The sequence below is a fragment of the Melozone crissalis genome, unplaced genomic scaffold (assembly GCF_028551555.1).
Source record: "Melozone crissalis strain CALT ecotype California unplaced genomic scaffold, PUWL_Pcris_2 ptg000042l_1, whole genome shotgun sequence".
Taxonomy (NCBI): Eukaryota; Metazoa; Chordata; class Aves; order Passeriformes; family Passerellidae; genus Melozone; species Melozone crissalis.
In genome coordinates, this window is record NW_026535820.1 from 60,167,482 (window position 1) to 60,184,109 (window position 16,628).

The following is a 16,628-nucleotide window of genomic DNA, read 5'->3' on the forward strand; positions in this document are numbered from 1 at the left end:
TGGAGTTGTGAAAGTTGGCTGTGATTTCTAATTTGTACAGTGTAGGGGATTTTAAATAATGACAAAAGGATGCTCTTCCTTCCCTTGCAGTTAAGGGAAGCACAACTCTAATGCTTGGAAAAATCTGTGAGAGCAGTTGAGTTTCCCTGATGCATCTATCCCAGTAATTGATGTGACACCCTGCACTAATGGATAAACGGATTGTCTTTGTATTTCTGCAAAGAGAATGTGTCGCATATTGAATAGTGACATTGATATTCTTATCAGATGTAAGATTTAATGCTTCTTTTGGGTAAACAGAATAGTTTGACCTCTGAGAGCTATTATCTTCCAGGTTTGCAGGTAACTTGTCACAACATCTTCCTGTGCTGGATTTGTTTTGAAGGTTTCACTGTAAACATGTAAGCTGGAGAGTTACCTTTCTCACATGAAATCCAAGATAGATAGGAAGAAGTATGCATCCTTTAAAAATGGACTATCAGTGTGGCTGGAAACTTGTCATCAATCTGGCTGCATGACTGTACCAGGCTAAAGGCTTCTGATGTTTTGTAGGAGGGCCTCCACGTTCTCCATCCTCTGTCTCCATAGACACAGAGGACAAGTGTTCTGTTGAGGTCAGCATTTAAATGGATGAGATAAACAAAGTGCGAGAGGAAGAGGGATAGACGCAGGACTAAGTCCCTCAAACTCCCTCTTGCTGGGCCATGTTGCCTTTCTTGTGTCTATTGTTTCTAAATTAAAGGATATCTAATGTTAGCAGTTGTGGTCCCCTCCCAGTAATCACTGTTACAAACATTGCTGGGGTCTTGCAAGGTATTTATGACTCTCCTGGGAAACACCAAGGAGAATTACAAAGCCACTGTGGAACAGTGTGATAAGAAAAATTCTGAGTACAGCCTACATTTGGGGAAAAAAAAATTTCAAAAGTAGCATGCTGTTAGTACTGATCTCTTCTTTCATTTAAGCAAGAAAAACATTGAAGAACTTCAGGAAAAAAAAAAGGTTCTGGGTCCTACTATGAGCCTATGCTGAAAGCTGTGTTTTCAGTTTTAATTTGTTTTTTGTGAGTTAACTTTCAACCAAAACAAATGCTTCAGCTGGTTGGGTCCTGCATAGATTTACCAGGACAGGACAGTGGCCAGGAAGGTGTATTTGCTGGTGATTCATCTAATTTTTCAGATAGTAGAGATAGACCAATTTCAGGAGATGAATTTGTGCCCATCCTCAAAGACAGTGTGTCAGGTACCTTGAGTAGGAAAGGAAAAAAAGAGGGATTTACCACTAAGCCACTTTGCAAAGGGATCCTGGATGGTGGTGTGCTTTGCTCCTACACTGAGCATAGAGTGGAGAAGGGGGGATGAGTCCGGTGTCACAAGCTCATAGTGCATGCCACACAATGTGCCATTACCTGTGGGTGCAATTGTGCATCCGTGCATAAAAGAATGATATGTAAATATTCATCAGGGTGGCTAATAGGGTGAGACAAATCATGGACTGTGTGGGGAACTGCTGTTGCCTCTGGGACTTGCCATCTTCATCTTCCACTTGAATCCACTTTTTGTCTTTGTGTCTTTTTGAAGAAAATTCTTAAGCAGATCCAGGATGATGAAAATCATGTTGTTTGGCATAGTAGCTAATCATGAGAATATTCCTATCATCCTAATAGGGACTAGAAGGCAGTTCTTGGGATATAGAGTCCTTGTAACCCACTTTAAGCAAGCTATCACTCAGTAAAAACACCTTCTCTTTTTTCCTTTGAAAAAACCCCTCAACATATATATAAAAGGCCATTTTTTATACTGCCTTGCAAGAGGCTAGCTCAAGATCCATGACACTTCTTATAACAAAAAGAGAGAGAATAACCTGTCTGCCCTGCCCATCAGTTTTTCAATAAAATTGATTCTAGATGTGCAAGGTTGTCTGTGCACTACTGCTAAGTGCATAATAGCTGTAGTATGCCAACTCATTATTCTGTGAAGTGCTGTGAAATACCATGATTACGAAAGAGGCTACATAAGAACAGCTCCCAGTCTAGCTGGGTAATGGTCAGGTGGCCAGACAGGCTGCTATGGTACAGCTACATGATCTGCAGTCCAGGTTTTATGGCTACAAACATGCCTTAGACTTGTTTGCACATGCCAGAAATTACAAGTGCCCCTTCAGGGCTTTTTTGTGGTATCTCTTTTTGATTCCTCTCTTTGTCCTTGTGTTTTGGGGCACTGAAATTTCAAATGTCTCCTGCTCTAGGTGCTCAACTTTACCCATCTATGTGCCCATCACTTTTCAGTGAGAATCAGTTATAAAGCAATTTATTTTGTAAAGCACACTGGTTATTGGCCAGTGGGAAACTAAAGGTGAAAAGAAGCAAATGAAAAGCAGATTAGAAAGCATGTTGTGGACTGAGAAAAGGGAAGCTCTAGTGTGAAGGAAAGTGAATAGGGACAGTTCAGAGAAGCAAAAACTGAAGAAACAAGGCGTGCACATGTAGCTCAAAGGACTTCATTACAGCTAATTTAGGATGATAACAAAAGAGTGATGTTAACAAGATCTAAATGGGGAGAAGCACAATGGGAAGAACAGAGAGAGCAAGAACAAATAAGAGTCATAAAATGGACAAATGTCTTCAAGTCTTTAGAAAGTAAGTTTTAGTGCCTCTTCCCCTCCTCCTTTCCTGTTCTCCAGGAAATGTCTTACCAATAAGAGGAGCAAAAGGGTTGACAAGTTTAATAATGCCCTCAAGGTGATGAAACGTTGGTGCTCGACAGAACAAAAACTTGGCCATCCAGTTCTCCAGTTTTGCTGAACTGTGTGCCACTCTTTTTAATGTCATATCAAATCTCACATAGAGTATTCATTGTGCGCAAGATAAGATATCACAAACTCACCATTAGGAATGTAATTAAACTGAGTGCTCAGAAGAAAGAAAGCAAGTGTCCCTTCTCCATCCCCACCTTTTTTTTCCCTAGGGGTCTTTCATTGTAGAAAAGTAAATATTGCAGCTGTGCTTCTGTCATTTTACTCTGGAGAGTCCATTTAAGATGGTGATGATTAAGATGTGCTTGTTTGTTGTGCTAGTCAAGGGACTGGACAGCTTTCAGCAAGAGGAAGCTGTGGAGTGATGGCAGCAGGACAGGGGACTGACAATTAACTCGCATACAAAGATGAAACCCATTAAGACCCAGCACAGCTCTAAACGCTGAGCTTTTTTTTTCCAATTATGTAATCTTGTCTGGTGCATTGCCTCAAACCAGACTGCTAAAATGGGCTTTTCCCACATCACATTAAGGCACACACAGTCTCAAGTATTTGTGTGCAAATTTAATGTGTAGGAAGTGGAGACAGATTCTAAAATGTCCTGTGGAGATATGTTTGTCATCTCCTGACCTTCCTGAGTGGGGACCTGGCTGAATCATGCAAGTGTTGCTGGCTCCTGTACTCCTTTCTCATGGAAACTGAAGCAGAGCAAGGGAGAATGGCTACAGCTGCACAGTGCTGCAGCATCAGTGCAGAGCTTGAGGGTGCATTGGGGCACAGCCAAAACCCCAAACTCACCTTTGTAGACCAGAAAAGTATACAGAGCCCTGAACTAATATTGTGCAGTTTTGGTTGTTTGTATTGGTAAGGCTGTTGTTTTGACAACAAAAATAAGCTATAATGAATTAACAAAGACAATGATAACCTCTGATTAAACCTTAATTCAGCAAACAGCAATATGAGTGATGTCAAGGATGGACTTTTCACTGGCCTAGAGCAGCATGCTTCCTTTGACTTCAGCAAGGAAATGTTGGTTTAGGGCAAGCTGGAGTGTCCTGCCCTTTGTATGTTCAGAAAGCCAATGATTCATCTGGTAGGAGCTTCCTTCTTTTGGTGAACCTATGAGTGCTTTGTTGATGTCCACGACACTCTGTGCACAAGTGCTTAACAGTGGATGAGTGTTGGAAAGGTTGTGGATTACTTTGTTAAGCAAGCGTGGCTTGTAAGTAATGTGGAGCTGACCCTTTGTGACACTTGCGTGACCCAGAAACAAAGCAGCAGGCAGAAGAGCCCTGCAGTAAATGAACAGTGTTTTGATATTTTCTAATAATAAAACCTATGAAGTTAACCTTTGGGAAGTATAGTTAAACTTAATTTATTTTCAAATGTGCAATGTTTTCAGAATGTTTGTTTACACTGTAACCTAATTTTCCACTTCCTTTCCCTTGTCATACAGTTTTTAGGCCAGGAATGCAGTAATGAATAGAGAGAAGAATGTCAGTTTAGACTGTAAAAAGCTTCTGTGAAAAAGCCTAGTAGAATTAAATAGGGAATGATCTCCTGTCTGTAGGATTTCAAAGCCCATGTCTCCTCTGGTTTAAAGCCACAGGATCGCTAATAAAGGATCATTTCACACATGTGGCCTACTGAGCTCTGTGACTGAGTGTAAGTTGAATAATGCCATTTCTCCCTTTCTTTCCCTCTATTTTTCTTTCATCTTGCGTTGAGGTTTTCCATATGTCCCACTCTGGCTGATTTTGTCTATAGGGCTGCTGGACTACAGGGGTGCGGGCAGCCTGGCTCTGTGATTTTTGTGATCTTCCTCTGTTTGGGATCCTTGTTGGGCAAAATCTCAATCCAAATTAATGTCTTGGATTATGTTACTTGCAAAATAGGAGCAAGAATTAAATGGGCAATGAGATCAGCATCAGAATTTAGCAGGGAACCTCTCTGTCATGAGTTGAACCCCAACACTGGGTCTTCTAGTACGTAACCCTTGAGTGGATTTTGAACTCATGTCCAGAGGCTAAGGGTTGTTCTCTTCCATACATTTAATATTTTATTTACTTTACCACAATACACATGTATGCTTACCAAAGTGGAAACCTTGGAGGCTGACTCTGCTGTGGTTTTTTATCCCCTGGGTTGAGTGGACCCAGCCAGGCTGAGTGCAGTGGAAAGGCAGGGAACAGTGCTGGCCCTTCACTGGCTGTGGATGGGTAGGCGTGCACTGGAGATGAATCGGGGTCAGCACACTGTGATATGTTAATTTGCCAATAATCATTATAAGTAATAGCTTTACTGATTCATGAGTTCCATAAATTGATTAGTCCCTCTGTTAATGAAGAGCTCTAATGCACTACATGTGCAATAGATCATTTCTTTACTTTATGACTTTATCTGGCCTAGGGAACTTGAGAACACTGGGCTGTGCTGGTGGGTACCATTTCCATTTGCCAATGTGTCACTGCAAAAATACAAGCATTGAATATTGTGCACATTCTGCAGTGGTTTCTGCACAGAACTAGCTGAGTAATTAATTCTTTGAGCTTTTTGATGCATCACACTGCAAAGTCAGCTTGGTTCCTACTGGATCATCTTAACAAAAAACTGGGCTGACTCTGCGCTCAACTGTGGACGCTCATGCAAGACAAAGTTTTCTTGTCCAGTAAGCAATCTCCAGTTGGAAGAAAGGCTACCAGGGCCATAAATCACTTCTCTACTCTTACAAATCCTTTATCACAGTGCAGAAGCAGCCTACAGGCTAGCTTGCTTTGGGACTGGCACTGAGGAGGAGCAGGGCTCTTCGTTCATGTGGGTGAAACTGGAACTGTGGCTAGTGGGGCCATGACAGGAGTGGGTTGAATCCATATGTGTTCTGTAACATGAAGGAGCAACCACCTTTCCCTCTAACACATGAAATTCTTCAGTGTGTCAGATTGAAGAATGCGCCAGAATGCCTGAATAGTGACAGTGCCCTTTTCAAAATGCCTGTATCCTCAGTGAGAACAGGGTTACTTCTTCTTTTTCAAATGGACTTTGCTGCAGTTATCCATGGCTTTGTCCCTTTGAGATATGATTGCCATAATACACTCTAAATGGGGCTATACTCAGAAAACATTGAGCCCACTCAGAAACTGAAGCTAATGCAGAATGCAGTGACCCGCTTATTAAGTAGTGTTTCATGCTGGGAACACATCACACTAATGTGCCAGGATCTGCACAAGCTGCCAATACGTTTTTGGATGTTGGTGTTAACCTATAAAGCTATAAATGGTTTGGTACCTAGCCACTTGGGTCAGGGAGAGAAGACATGGATCCTTTATTAATTATACAAGCCTCCAGCTGAGAATGAATCTGCTTAGGCTCCTGGAAACGGTTCACACTGGGCATGTTCAGAGGCTTAATGCAGGCATTAACATACCCTTACATTGCATCACTTAATTTGCATAACTACCCCTAGGTTTGCAGTGATACCTTCCCTTGCATCTACCTTTGATGTTGCTCCTGCCACCTCTAAGCTCTTTGTAGAGTTGACACTCTGAGCTCTGGGCTTGGGACCAAAGGGCAGATTTACTCATCTGCTACATCAGGAGAAAGCCCCTGTGTGGCCCTAGCAGAAAGCTCATAAACTGAGACACATCAGTGTTTGCAAAACTAGTGAACACAAAAGTAGATCATGCTTAGTCAGAGGTACTTTCTGAATACGTCTGAGTCTGGGGAAAAAGCTGAAGATTTGGGGCTGGTTTTAGATTTTGATCAAGGTGGCTTATGGTTTACAAAATGCCCCTCCTTTCCAGAGCAGAACAAGTAACCCACAAAATTCACCCATTACATCTGCAGACAGATCTGCAGCTACTTCCTGCATTTTTCCGTGGTGTTTCTCACTGGTAATTACAGTAATATTTATGTCTCTTTGCATTTTTATATGTCCTTTGTCAAGCTGATTAGAGGAGGCACAAAGCTGCCCTTTCATAATAAAAGTATTAAAAAAATAAAAAGAGGCCTCATTAGGAGGCTTGCTGACATCAACTAAATTGAGTTTCACCTCGTATCAGAATTTTAATAAATAAGCGCTGATGCTGAGTGCGTTGCTGCAACACACACGCTCTGCTCACACAGCTTGCTGCATGCTTTGTACCATGCGGCTTTCCCCTTTTTAATGCAAAACAATACTAAGTGAGTCAAGGGGAAATGCTATTTCATATTCAAGCTTTTCTCTTTCCCTAGCAGACCTTAAAAGAAATATAAAATAATTTGTGTGCTATCCAATCACTCTGACTACAGTTTCTGATTCTGCTGTTGTACATATCAGAGCCTTAAATCTAACATTTTCTTTTGCAGTGCTGCAAACGTGAGCTGCGATTTACATTTGTTTTTCTTGCAAATTAGGAAGAGCATAAAACACAGGCAGCTTTCCTTTCTGATGCCATCGACTCTATATAGAGTCAGGTTGGAAAAAGCCACAGAAGCAATGAACGGGCAGGGAAAGGGAGTGACAGAGGATGTTTTGGTAATGTAAAAGGAATCTTTACAGCTAACAGACCAAAAGACTCTTGTTCCAGGCTGCTTCTCACTCAAATATTTATGACAACAGTTTAGACTCTTTTAATTTCTGGTTTCTCTCTTAGGAATCCATATTTAGGTAGACAATTTTAAAAGCCTGCCCTTGCCAATTGCTTCTAGGTCAGTGCCAGGTCTGTGCTCTTGATCTCAGGCTGTTTTAGTAACTAGCTTGGTGTTTTAAGGGGAGCTGTAATTTGGGTGGTTTTTATAGATACCAGCAACAGCCAAGCAGCAATCAAAGCAGCCCAGCCAGGATGTCCTGGCAGGGCTGTGGGTGCTGGTGACACAGAAACAGAAACAAGCGCGGGTTGGTGGCAGTGCCCCAGCCACCAGTGGCTGCTGCTGCCGTCTGTCCCCACTGGCAACAAGCCCTGTTTGGTGGCCAGTGCTCCACATCAAACCCTTGTAGTGGCTGCACTGCCTGGGATCTGTTTTCCTGCCTGGAAATGCTGCTGTACAGACCTATGTTCTCGATGTTTCTCCAGATTGGATTTTTTTTTCTCAGTTTATTAATTTTGTGCCTGTTCCCAAGGTTTTGTGTTTGCAACAAGCATCTTCAAAGCAGATGAAAGGCCAAAGCAGCCATCCTCTCCATGTTTGTGGTTCTGACTTTGTATCCCAGATGGGGACTCATCCATCATGTGCTGGAACAAATGTGACAAAATGATGGTAGTAGGCAGGAAATCCTGCTGAGGAAAAAGCAGTGCTCCATGCCATCTCTGGCTTCCTGCTTTGCAGGGCTGAGAAGCTCCCAGTTGTCCAAACTTTCTGAGCCTAGCAGGCCCATTTGAGATCAAATCCTTATAAGCTTGTCTAATCAGCCCTTTCCCCTCCTTCTTTCTCAGCATTTTCTATCACTACCTCTTTACTGTACTGCTGGGACATGCTCCCTGAAGAAGCTGAGTGCAAAACCTGCTAGCAACTTCAGGGCGTTTCTGCCTGTAAGCTCAAGGTCTGAAGAGATTTGCAGCTTCAAGCACTTGTGCCAAAAATTGGGTTGCTTTGATCAATTAAATTCCCTGGCAGTGAAAGAATAATAATAAAGGTTAGGGGGGCTGTGCTCTGAAGCTCCATCTGCAGAAGAGTGTATCTTCCCACTGCCCCTGAATAGCATCAGCAGGCTCTCCTCTACGTCTTTTATGGATTTAATTCTCTTTGGGAAGCTAATCTCACCCCTGCTGCCCCAGCACAAAACCCAAAGTGGCAATCTTGTGAAGCACAGAAAAGCAATTGGGGGGAACCTAGCTTTTTATGGTAATACCCAGGGAAAGTGACTTGCACCACTGCTCTTAAGAATGCAAACATGCTCCCACCAAGCGTGGGATAAACAGCACGGCTTGTACCTTTCAGCAAAACAGAAATGTGCCTTTGCCAGAGCCAAGGGACTCTCTACAGGAAGGGTTTGCTTGCCAGCCAGCACGGCTTTGCTTCTACTCAAATGCTTCAAGGTGTGGAGACAGTTTTGCTGGAGAGTAGGGGATGCTACAGAGGGGCAGGAGGAACAGGGAAGGAAACCCGAGCTTATGCTGGGTTTAAGAAAATGATGGAGGCTGCCCCTTGCCTCCTGCCCAGAGCCTCTGTGGCTGCTCATGGTCTGGTGTGTGTGTGTAACACTGTTGGCTCGCTTGAGTGGGAACCACCAGCCTGGCAACCCTCAGTCTGAGTAGGCTTTGCTCTCACATCTCAGGCCAGGGATTTGTCTGTTTTCTGGCTCAGATTCAGTGCTTACTTATACAAAAAAGATGAAGGTGAAAACACTCGCAGATGAAAGCAGCGTTCATATTCCTGCCATGGCCTCTGCACTAACCGCGATGGCTGCATGGCAAACAGAGGACATCACCTATGGAAAGTTAAGGGCTCTGGTTAACAGTGCAGATGCCTTAATCTGAGGGGGATTTTGTCTCCTCCCACCTCCATTGCTATGCAGCTCTCCTGCTGTGTCTTTTGTTTAGGGGGCTGTGTTGGCCAAGTCACTTATTCTGTCCTTGTAGGGTCAGTTTTCCATGCCCTGGGCTCCTGACACAGTGCCTGTAGGGTGCTGCTAAGGAGCTGTGATAAGGAGAAGGTGATGGGAGAGAGAAACAGACCAGGTGAAGGGAATAGGGAGAAGGGGGTGCAAGACCATCTTGTTTTTCAGCAGCTCTACCTGGGATGGACATAACAGATCATGACAGGTTGTAACACTGCATCCTGGCATTTGGGAACTTCCTGGGGGCCTCAAATCTGTGAGGTGGGCATGGGGACCAGAGTGGGTGGTGAGCAGCAGCTAAGGCAGAGAGAGAAACCGTGGTTTTCCATGAGGAAACGCCTCATGGTGTTTCTGACTGATGTAGAGCATCCAAGGTGTCTCCTGAACCAAGGATCATCTCCCTTCCCGGTTCTCTGACACAGAGTGGTCTCCTCACCCCAGGTAGCTGGATATAATTTTTGTGTGCTAGCTGCCAGAATATCTTCAGTTTAGCTTGGTCTGTTAAATCACCTGTCTTAATGCTCTTTGTCTGGAGATCAAATTTGGAAAGGCAGCAGCTGGAGAAAAATTAAAGCAGACAAATGTGTGTAAAAATGTTTCCCTCCAACTGCTTTCATCACAGGCAATTCTTGACTAAATGATGAGGCTTAGGGCTATAAGTATCTCAGTCATTTCATCTGGAGTAAACTGAAACCAAGGTCAAGTCATAGCTGGTTTGTGTCCTTTTCCCTTCTAATCTTACACATTTCACTATGGTTATTTTATTTGAGTGTCTGCCACTTGCTATTTCAAGCTTCCAGTGGTATGCCTGCTCTGCCCCCCTGTTTGCCAGCTAAAATGTTTCCACATCACTAGTGGACATGATTACGTAATTTCAGATGCACTAAGGCCTGAAATTATTGGATTTTTTCTCCCTGGTACAAATAAATGCATGTAAATTGTTTGTTTTTAACTTCGCCTCCTGCCTGTGAACTCCAGTAAAGGGAAATTAACTTTTCATGATGGATGCTGGAGGGAGGACACGAGAGAAATAAAAGAAAAGCATCTGAGTGTGAGTGCAATAGAAAAAGAAGCGTGCTAAGTTCCTGGGTGATAGTGTGATGTTATTCCACCTGTTTCTTTAATTACTAGAAGTTGCTGAGCCTCATCAGCTGCCTCCACAGCCCCGGGAGGAGAGGAAGTGCTGATGGGGTCCCAGGCGTGCGGCTTTTCAAGCTCGCGCCAAGACCGCGCATGGAGTCATGTTCCTCCCAGGATTGCTCATCCACAAATGTGTAGGTCATCCAAGCTCCAAACTTACTTTGAAGATCAGAAGTAATCTGTGTGGTCCCTTCTAATCTACAAAACCCTTTCTCTAAATCGGCACTTCAAGAGCAGAATTTACTGAACTTGGTAGCAATGGCTTGGTTTTGTGATATTCAGTAAATAAGTGTATTCAGTACTGCAGTATAAAGGGATTAATTTACTTCAGCCTCCTTTCCACTCCCAGGAATCTTATATAGTGTCTCCCATGCACCTAGTTAGCTCAGCAAGGTTATTTCCCAAAAAAATGTTTTAAAATAAAGCTAGTTTGCCAAAGGTATTCCCTTGTATCTGTTTATGTTTGAATCCAAAGTGGAAATGTGTTTAATCTGCAGCTTCTGTGTTAAGAACTAAGGGCATCCAAGCCCCTGGGATGGAGGTGTGTCTCTGAGCCTCCAGAGCCAAATATAATTGAAAGGGCTCAGGTTTCCAATTCCTGCTTTAGTCCAACTTCAGTGTTAACGCACAGGATGTGTAATGATGGCCCTCAAAGGCCCCTTTGCATTCACACTTGCAATCCTCATGTCGTATTAGTGCCGACTTTGCCCCGTGTTTTATTTCATGCTTCCCTCACCACAAACATTTGCTGCTTGTGGAAAACCATCTGGGGTGTCTCTCTCTCTTTCCCCTTTAATAATCTCTAGTTTGGGACAGCTGATCCTTCAACAACCTTTTCTCTTTTTGATGTGCCCTCTGTTTTCTCTTATTTACAGCAACTGCCATGCTTGGGATTCTCTTGTTTGTCCTCTCCCTCCTCTCAATTTCTCAGAACAAGCTGAAAATGAGATTTAATGGGCCTCCCACTGTTGTTGCTCTTTTGAGATTACTGGGATCAGATGTTCTTCTCTTGAGAACTACATCAAAGAAAACGAGAGAGGGTAAAGACCAGGATGCTCAGGAAGGTGATGGAGAGCGGGGATAAGGCAGGAAAAGAGGGGGTTTTAGCATGTAATGCTGTGAAGCAGGGCATTTTTGGCTTTGCTGGAACCTTTCCAGGGTTTTACAGAGGTGTCAGTGCCACGATGGTGTGAAAGGCTTAATAATTTTTTTATGAAACCTTTCAGCAAGCCCAATGATACCTGAGTGTTGTATTTTTTTATCATGTTTTTTTGTGCTACTTGCTATAAACAACCCACTAATTTTAATGTGGGATTATTTGGCTGACCTATCCATCCCCATGTTCCCAGAAATCCTCTCCATATTAATTGCATTTCACTGCTGGAGACACCTGTTAGCGAGCACACAGCTGAACAGGCTCTTAATACTTTAAATCTCTGATAATACTCCAGTTAAACCCCTCTTTCTTGCTTTTTTTTTTTCCTTTTTTTTTTTTTTTTTAATAAGAGAGCAGCTGGTTGAACTTGCTCTTTAGGAGCAGACTGAAGCTAAAATTTCAGCTCCTCTCACTAGTGTGAGGTGACTTTGCAGCAGAGGATCTGATGTTTTTTGAAGGCTGTCATTGCACTCCCCTTTGCCTCTCTTCTGCACTGATGGGGAGAAGAGTCACCCATGGCTTTCACTGGTAAAGATAATTGACATTGTACGTGCGGTTTTATAGTTGGTCACAAAGCTCAATGAAAGCAAATATGTATGGCAGTAAGGCAGGGACCTTTTGGGGTTTTGTTTGTTTGTTTTGATTTTTTGTTTGTTTTGTGTGGTAGGTTTTTTTTTGTTTGTTTGTTTGTTTGATTTTTCTTCTTTTTAAGTGCTGCATTTAATCCTGTTAGAAATGTGAGGAAAATTTCACAAAATTCAGAGTGTCTGAAGAAGGAGATAAGCCCTTCATGCTGTTCAGTTCTACAGTGTTTATGCCTTTCCCCTTCTATTTTCTTATCATTATCAGAGAGAGGTGGAAAGCTTTTGTCAGAATTCTCCTTTAAAGAGAGATAGTATTTGAATGTAAACAACTGAGCACATGGTGTGACTGAGGGAGCGAGCAGTATCTTCAATTTCTGAATTTTCTGGCAATCATGAATGGTGTCAGGATCTTAACATGACTCTTAAGCTGCTCTGAGAACAGGATGGCTTCTATGGAAACCCACTAGACAAGTGATTCAAAAAACATCTTTTCAGAAAATTACTTCATCATATATGAGATTTCTTTTTAAAACTAACTACATGGGAGTTCTTGGCAATGATGGTCTCTACATCTGATGGTCTAACTAGCATGAAATAGAGCTGCTGCTCTCATTTATATACATTACGCTATCTGGTTCCTCACTTGTGGTTTGGTAAAAGCATGAATTTTCAAGTTTCCCTCATGGGACTTCCCTGGCTTCTTTCACTTTACCTTTCATTTTCTTCCCAGCTATGTAGAAATACAGGATGATTATTAAATGGCTTTAGGAATTTTGCTGTAAGAGGCAAGAGAACAAGCAGCATCATAATTTTTTATTGCTGTCATCATAGTTTCTGATTGTCTTTTCAAGAAAGCATGACAATGGGGAGATGGGGAAGGTCACAACATGTGCAGTTTAGCTGGGAGAATTAATTATAGATATTTTCCTGTTCTAATATTTGTCAGGCAAATCACAGAATGTTTCTTATAAATACCTTTGTGCATACACAGTCATCAAGAGCTGTTTGATCCGTGTATCACTCAAGATTGTAATCCCAGGGTAAAACCGCATGACAGATGTCCATAGGCCTTACAGCATCCCAGTTGCAGGGAGGATGCAACACTGGTTGGAGAAGAGAATAGGATGACTGGGAAAAGGGGTAATTTGGGTACCAGCCGTGTTGGCTTCAATGGGTTTGTGGCACACAGGAGAGCTCCCCCTTGCCACCAGCCTCTTCATGGGGGAGCAGAGATGGTAAAGCTGATCACAGCTACAGGGGCTTCTTGTGCCCCTTCCCTTGGAGATCAGTGAGGAGGCTTCTGCTGGGGCTGTCACTGTCCATTTTACTTCAATCTATTCAGGATTGCCTTTTAGTTAAAAATACTCAGCTGGCTTTCTGTATGAAAGTACATATGCCTTTCATTCCTTCTGCTTCTAATTAGTAAGTTATTTAATAATTATTCTAATTATTAAATTATTAGGAACTGTTTGTTATTTTTCTGTGATATTTTTAAATCCGAGATGGTTTCTGAGGGAGGCAAGTGACCAAAAATATTTATACATTTTAATTCAGCTTGGTAGACTAATTTAGTTTAATTAGCTATAATGTGGGAGTTTAACTCATGTCATCAGATTAGAAATAAGTTTACTGCTTTGTATTCTTTTGAATTTTTCTTTAAAAAGGTATGTTTTTCTGGGGTTTTTTTTCTGTCTTTCTTTCCATAGTAAATATATTATCTATGCTAGGATTTCATGCCCTCAGTGCTAAATAACCTTCCCCCACTTTTTTTTCCCAGCTGGGATTTATAATACACCCCAGAAAAAAATAGGTGCTGACTCTGCTGTGAACAGTGCCCCTTCATTATGAAACAGCCCTTGCAAACTTTTGGAAAATGGACCTACTGTGATAATAAATCTTCTCCCTTGACATACAGCACTGAATGTGGCTCTGACCACATAAACTGAACTCCCCATGATTCTGGGGCTGTTCACAATGCCAACCATTTATAAGCCAGTTGGCTTTACATTAATTAATTCCCAAGTCATTCACAAATAGCAACAATCACCTCAAAGTGCAGGGCTAGGAAAGGGCTGGCATTTTTGAAAGGGAGATCTGTATATAAAAATTTACCATGCTCACAATAGGAAAAAAACCCAGCCCTTGAAACAACAATGGCTTTCTGCTTTTGGGCTTGGGGTCGCAGCTCCTTTCAGTTCAGCTTGTGGTGGTTTATTTATGACGGGTGCTAATTTCTGGTGTTTGGCTTTTTCTGTGACAGCCTTGGCTCGGGGCATCCTGCCCCAAGTGCAAGGTCCCTGCACTATTGCCTGCAGGACAAGGCAGGGGAATTATGTAGTGCTTTGGAGAGAAGCTCAAGGATCCCAGGAATGCCAGGGAAAGATTTAGTTTTGTGACAACCTCTGCCAGATTGCTAGCTGCTTCTCACCTAGATTTCAGTCCTCATAGCCTTCCCTTACAGGGTTTTAGCATCAATCAGTAAAGTTTTATGGTTCAGACGTTAATGGGAGTAATTTGAAAAAACTGTCCAGGACAGGTCTTGCTCTCCCTGCCTGTCACAGCTTTTAAGTTTTTATGAGATTTTTTTTTTTTCAGATGTGATTGAATTGCATACTTTGTTCCCATGGAGTGCAGTTTCCTTTGGCTGCTGTTGGCTACCCCTTCTGCCATCTCTTTTCCCCAGCACTGGCCCAGCCAGCCTGTCCTTGCCTTTGCTTCAGATCCCCTTCCCTGTGCCCCTCTAAGCTTCCTTATCTGTGCCTTGGGCTTCCTGCCCCTGGCTTTACTTCCTGGGGGCATCCCTCTGGCCAGGTGTGTTACCTGCCCCTTCCATCTCCATTGCTTTATCTCGGTCCCTGTGTTTTGTGTCACTGGCGTTTTCCTTGTAAATGTAAGGCTGCAAACGTGGAAGGATATTTTACATTGGAAGTCAACCTAGAGAATGAAAGAGTTGGAGATGGGAACATTTTTCTTTCCTAGTTGGTCACCCACTTCTGGGTGCATGTGGACCTTCACCCTCCTCCCTGCCAGTCCTTGCTGGGACCACAACCAGAGAGGAGCTGCCAGTGCAACCTGGCTGCTCTGTGGAGGAGCATTATGGCACAGGCTTAAAGGACACAATTACAGATGAACTTCACAGGATGGTGCCTCATCCAGGCTATGGGATTGACAGTGCTCATTCACTAAGCAGCTATTCAGTAGTTTTTTTTCATCATTTTTTAGCAGAGGAGGGAGTAGCTGATCCCTTAATTCCAACATCCTATTCAGATACTCCACTGAAGACAGAGTTATTAATTTCCTCAGAGGGTTTTTTGCTGTCATTCAGCATGACAGTATCCTGAGTGCTTTAAAAATATTAATGGGTTTATTTTCATAGTAGAACCATAAGATGGAAGAGCATTGCTTTCACATCATAGTCGCGAGCAAAAGTAAAGAGTGCAGGATCAAGGTCAAAGAGAATGCAAGGTTTAGACATGCAATAATTCTTTTTCCAGACAACATTCTGTTTATCACCTTACTTCTATGTCTGCATTTTATACAGCCCACTGAGTTCCATTTTGGCTGCTGCTGCTGCCCAGTGAATGGTTCTGCCAAGTTCAGAGGTAGTACTGTGTGAACTTTGTACTGGTTAAGTCCTACAAGCTGTTTGGTCTAAAGAGACTCACTTAGTCCCACAACAGGCAGATGTATCTCCCCAGGTCAGTATTTGTCTGCTCTGCTTTCTCCTACTGTAATCTTCAGTCTCAGGACAACAACAGGCAAGACATGAGCAATGCAAGGAGCTTTAATTCATGCTCAGTACCTCCCAACCAGCTGAGGCAGAAATCCTATGGAGAGAGCATGGTAGGTGCTCATGAAAATAAGGATCTCTTGCTCTGCCCAACAAAATCCCAGCTCAGCCCATTTTTTCTGATGGCCTCACTATAGCCATGACCCATGAGCTTCCTGTGCAAATACATTGTTTACCTGCTCCTTTTCTCCATTCCCCATGTGGTTTCTTGTCCCACCCTACTGACTAGCCAGCGTTCCCACTTGATGCAATGGCAACTTCAAGAAGTGGTGGTCCCGCTACCACATGTGATTAAGATATTGATATTCAACTCCATAGGTATTACAGTCTGCTAATACAGGGATTAACTGCAATATAAAATAAAGATTCCCTGCTTTTTATGTTGGTTGGTTAGGCACGCCACATGACAGAGCTTATCATGGTAATGGTATTTCTGCTGGATTCAGCAAAGATAGTGCCATAAAAATAAAACACATTTTGATTCATAGAAATCTGTCTGCATTCTGCTTCCAGTGAAGCTATTTGGGGCCAAATTTTCAAACATCAGTTCCTAGTTGCACCAACACAAGGAGCCCATGCAAAATACAAATATGCACACTTAGGTTCTTACACATGCGGGCATTGCCCATTCTTGCTGAAATGTGACATTCTGAGAACAGATGTTGCAAA